This window comes from Ischnura elegans, chromosome 13 (assembly GCF_921293095.1).
Source record: "Ischnura elegans chromosome 13, ioIscEleg1.1, whole genome shotgun sequence".
NCBI lineage: Eukaryota > Metazoa > Arthropoda > Insecta > Odonata > Coenagrionidae > Ischnura > Ischnura elegans.
In genome coordinates, this window is record NC_060258.1 from 1,381,941 (window position 1) to 1,387,940 (window position 6,000).

Genomic DNA, 6,000 nt, shown 5'->3' on the forward strand with positions numbered 1-6,000 from the left:
CACTCAGTTCATGCATACCTTCGGTCTCCTTGTAATTATATTTAGAAGCTTTAATTCCTAACACACAATGTCCTGCACTTCATACCTAATTAAAACATGTATCCATCATTAGCACTATTTTCATCATTCCTTCTATATTAAGCACCCGTTACATCCATACCATCCATACCCATTCTGCTTCGCGCTCTCGCAGTGAACGGACGCGTTTCCCCGGCCTTGGTCGTGCCTCCAAGTCTCGAATATTTGCCTGAGTATAAGGTGGTGCTAGCCGACGGTATTAAGGTGGTGTTGTTGGTGATCTTCATCTGGTGGTTTTGGTGGTATTCTTTGGTGATCTTCATCATGCCTGCCTGTTCGCAATGCAGCCAAGTTCTTAAGCGCACGCAGAAAACTGTAACCTGCCGCACTTGTGAAAAAGTGTTCCACCCTGCTTGCGCCTCGCTCAACGCCGCGGATTTGCAGCTGCTGGAGGACACTAGTCGTGCCTGGAACTGCGCCACCTGCATAGCGAAGTGTCGCTCCACCCGCGGTGATGACACCCCGATCAAAGCCCTGGACCCTGGATCTCTCTATGACAAGAGTCAATGTGAGGTTTCCAGCCCCATATTGAAGGAGTTATTGGATCGTGTCAAGGTAATCCAAGAAAGCCAAAGTGAGTTTGTGAATTCTATAAAAAACGACATAAGTGAACTAAAGAAAGTTATATCAACCTGGGAAAGCTTAATCAACGAACATAGCAAAACTATTTCTCTAATTAGCGAGTCACTATCAAATATAAGTGGTAAATTCGACGGTATGGTGGCTGAAAATGAAATTTTGTTGAAGCGAGTCGCTAACCTTGAAGCTCAGTTGAACACATGGGAGCAGGACTCTCTACGGAATGTCGTAGAAATTCACGGGATCCCATTTAAGTCTGATGAGGTATTGGAGACCCTTGTCTGTCAAGTTGGGCTGGGCCTTGGGGTCAAGTTAGATGCCAGTGATGTCGATTATGCATATAGACTGAAGGCCCGTTCAAACTTACCTAACAACAGACCCCCTTCCATCCGGGTTCGGTTCATGAGATCGAATTTAGCACGAGAAATACTGGAAGCTCGAAAAGCAAAAAGGAGTTTCTCAACAAGAGATGTTGGATTCAGTGATTCCCCTAACTACTCCATCTATGTCAATGAATCACTCAGTGCTTTGAATCGTAAAGTGTATGCTAAGGCGAGAGAGCTTAAAAAGGACGGTAAACTTAAATACTTATGGATAAGAGGGGGGGAAATATTTGCAAGGGAATGTGATGGGAGTGAGCGAATTCTTTTACGCACCGAAGGCGATCTCCATGCCCTTCAATGACCACTTTGACCACTCGTAACCACTTTGTTTGTGGTGATTATCATGTGATAGCAATTTCTGAATCCTGGTTGAAACCATCTGTGCCCACTGAATATGTTAATTTGGATAATTATATATTGTTACGAAACGACAGGTTGGAACGAAGTGGTGGAGGTGTGTGTGTATATATCAAAGAGAATCTCAATGGAAAGATTGTGTCCTGTGTCAATGAAAACTTCAAGCTTGAATTTATTTTTTTTGTTGAAATAACATGTCCTCTCGGAAAGATTTTACTCGGTGTTGTTTACAGACATCCTAAGGTTGGTTACTTGAGTGAATGTTTTGAATGTACGCTGGCAGGCTTCCTTCCGTCATATAATAACATACTTAATTTGTGGTGACTTTAACTCGGATCTTTTAAAGATTAGGCATGACAGTAACTACATAAGAGACCTATGTTTCAGGTTCAATCTGTCTTTAGTGCCATCTCATCCAACTCATCATCGGCTCACATCAAGTACTCTATTAGATAAATTTACTATAGATGACCTTTCTAAAATAAAGGAACATGGCCAATATCCAGTTCCTTTCTTATCTGATCATGATTTAATATACATAAAATTTAATCTTAAGGTGCCAAAAATGAAAGAGAAGGTAATTTGCTACCGCGATTTCAGTAAATTTGTTCTCCGTAATTTTCAAGAAGAATTTGATAATATGCCATGGGCAGACTTCATGTCCACCAATTCTGTAGATACCAAGGTATCAACCCTTATGATTAATTTAAATCAATTATTAGATATTCATGTCCCACTAAAAAGTTTTACTCCGAAACGAAACCAACTTCCATGGATAACCCCGGAAATAAAAAATATTATCAATTAAAGGGACATAATTCGCCGCAGTTACACAAGGAGAAAATCTAAAAAACTTTTTCTGGAGTATAAAAAACCGAAAATTAATTAATTAATGAATTAGTTAATCAATTCAAAATGAAAATGTTTGTTTATTTACTCGAAAAATAAGATTGTAATTAAAATACTGTAATATATTTGTCATTAATACTGTTAAATTGTATTTTCACTTTTTCTATGTTGTTCACTGCAGAGACTTAAATGTAAAATTTGATATGTTCCATAGGACAAGGTCCTAGAACAATAAATTTATTATTATTATTATTATTATTATTATTATTATACCTTTGGTCTCTTCGTTAATAAATTTAGAAGCTGCAATTCCTAACCCACCATATCCGGCACTTTATACCCCATAAAAACATATATTAGTCATTAGCACTGTTTTCATCATTCCTTCTATTTAAGCACTCGCTACATCCATACGTTCGGTCTCCTTGTTATTATATTTAGAAGCTGCAATTCCTAACCCACCATATCGTGCACTTCATACCCCACTACAACATATATCTATCATTAGCGTTGTTTTCATAATTTCTTCCATTTGAAGCACTAACTTCATGCATACCTTTGGTCTCCTGGTTATTAAATTTAGAAAGTGCAATTCTTAACCCACCATGTCCTGCACTTTATACCACATTACAACATATATCAATCATTTGCATTGTTGTCATCATTCCTTCTATTTAGAGCACTCAGTGCATGCATACCTTTGGTATCCTTGTTATTATATTTGGGAGTTGCAATTCCTAACCCACCATGTCCTGCACTTCATACCTCATTTAAACATTTATAAATCATCAGCACTGTTTTCATCATTCCTTCTATTTTAAGCATTCGCTTCATTCATACATTCGGTCTATTTGTTATTATAATTAGAAGATGCAATTCCTAACCCACCGTGTCCTGCAATTCATACCTCATTACAACATATATCAATCAATAGCATTGTTTTCATCATTTCTTCTATTTAAAGCCCTCACTGCATGCATACCTTCGGTCTCCTTGTTATTATATTTAGAAGCTGCAATTCCTAACCCACCATGTCCTGCACTTCATACCTCATTACAACATTAATCAATCATTAGCACTATTTTTATCATTACTTTAAATTTAAGCACTCGCTTTATCAATACATTCGGTCTCCTTGTTATTATATTTAGAAGATGCAATTCCAAACCCACCATGTCCCGCACTTCATACTTCATTACAACATAAATCAATCATTAGCATTGTTTTCATCATTTTTTCTATTTAATGCACTCACTGCATGCATACTTTCCGTGTCCTTGTTATTATATTTAGAAGCTGTTCTCATAACCCACCATGTCCTGCACTTCATACCTCATTACATCGTTTATCAATCCATAGCATTGTGTTTATCATTCCTTCTATTTTAAGCACTCGCAACATCCATACCTTCGGTCTCCTTGTTATTATATTTAGAAGCTGCAATTCCTAACCCAACATATCCTGCACTTTATACCTCATTACAAGATGTATCAATCATTAGCGTTGTTTTCATAATTTCTTCTATTTGAAGCACTAACTTCATGCATACCTTTGGTCTCCTGGTTATTATATTTAGAAGCTGCAATTCCTAACCCTCAATGTCCTGCACTTCATACCTCATTACAACATATATCAATCATTAGCATTGTTGTCATCATTCCTTCTATTTAATGCACTCACTGCATGCATACCTTCGGTCTCCTTGTTATTAGGTTTAGAAGCTGCAATTCCTAACCCACCATGGCTTGCACTTCATACCTTATTACAACATACGTCAATGATTAGTTCTGTTTTCATCATTGTTTGTATTTAAAGGACTCGCTACATCCATACCTTCGGTCTCCTTGTTATAGTATTTAGAAGCTGCAATTCTTTACCCACCATGTCCAGCACTTCATACCTCATTAAAATATATACCAATCATTAGCAGTATTTTCATCATTCCTTCTATTTGAAGTACTCGCTGCATCCGTGCATTCGTTTTCCATAAATATTTTTAGAAGCTGCTATTACTAACCCACCATGTCCTGCACTTCATACCTCATTACAAGATATATCAATCATTAGCATTGTTTTCATCATTCTTCTGTTTAAAGCACTCACTGCATGCATACCTTTGGTCTCCTGGTTATTATATTTAGAAGCTGCAATTCCTAACCCACCATGTCCTGCACTTCATACCTCATTGCAACATATATCAATCACTAGCATCGTTTTCATCATTCCTTCTATTTAAGGCATTCACTGAATGCATACCTTCGGTCTCCTTGTTATTACATTTAGAAGCTGCAATTCTTAGCCCACCATGTCCTGCACTTCATACCTCATTACTACATATATCAATCATTAGCATTAATTTCATCACGTCTATTTAAAGCATTCACTGCATGCATACCTTCGGTCTCCTTTTATTATATTTAGAAGGTGCAATTCTTAACACACCATGTCCTGTACTTTATACCTCATTACAACATATATCAATCACTAGCATTGTTTTCATCATTCCATGTATTGAAAGCACTGACTGTATGCATACCTTCGGTCTCCTTGTTCTTATATTTAGAAGCTGCAATTCTTAACCCACCTTGTCCTGCACTTCATACCTCATTACAGCATATATCAATCATTAACATTGTTTTCATCATTCCTTCTATTTAATGCACTCACTCCATGCATACCTTCGGTCTCCTTGTTATTAGGTTTAGATGCTGCAATTCCTTACCCACCATGTCCTGCACTTTATACCTCATTACAACATATATCAATCATTAGCATTGTTTTCATCATTCCTTCTATTTAATGCACTCACTGCATGCATACCTTAGGTCTCCTTGTTATTATGTTTAGATGCTGCAATTCCTAACCCACCATGTCCTGCACTTCATACCTCATTGCAACATATATCAATCATTAGCATTGTTTTCATCATTCCTTCTATTTAATGCACTCACTGCATGCATACTCCGTTCTCATTGTTATTATGTTTAGATGCTGCAATTCCTAACCCACCATGTCCTGCACTTCATACCTCATTACAACATATATCAATCATTAGCATTGTTTTCATCATTCCTTCTATTTAATGCACTCACTGCATGCATACCTTCGGTCTCCTTGTTATTATGTTTAGAAGCAGCCATTTCTAACCCACCATGTCCATCACTTTATAACTCATTTTAAAATATATCAATCACTAGCATTTTTTTCATCATTCCTTCTATTTAAAGCAGTCACTGCATGCATACCTTCGTTCTCCTTGTTATTATATTTAGAGGCTGCAATTCTTAACCCACCTTGTCCTGAACTTCATACCTAATTAAAACATGTATCCATCATTAGCACTGTTTTCATCATTCCTTCTATATTAAGCACTCGCTAAATCCACACCTTTGGTCTCCTTGTTATTATATTTAGAAGCTGCAATTCCTAACCCACCATGTTCCGCACTTTATATCTCATTTAATCATATATAAAGCATTTGCACTGTTTTCATCATCCCTTCTATTTTAAGAATTCGCTACATCCATACCTTTGTTCTCTTTGTTATTATATTTAGAAGCTGCAATTCTTTACACTAGAATGCCGGGAAATTTGTATCCCCTAGAATGCCGGGAGGGTGTCATTTTGACACCCATGTTTTTATATGCATGTTACGTTGCAGATTAGCTTTATTTCGGAGTCAATAGTGTCAACTTTTGTTTGATACTGATTTTGTGCCCTTGTATTTAAAAAAAAGTTAATGTTTTAATAGGGT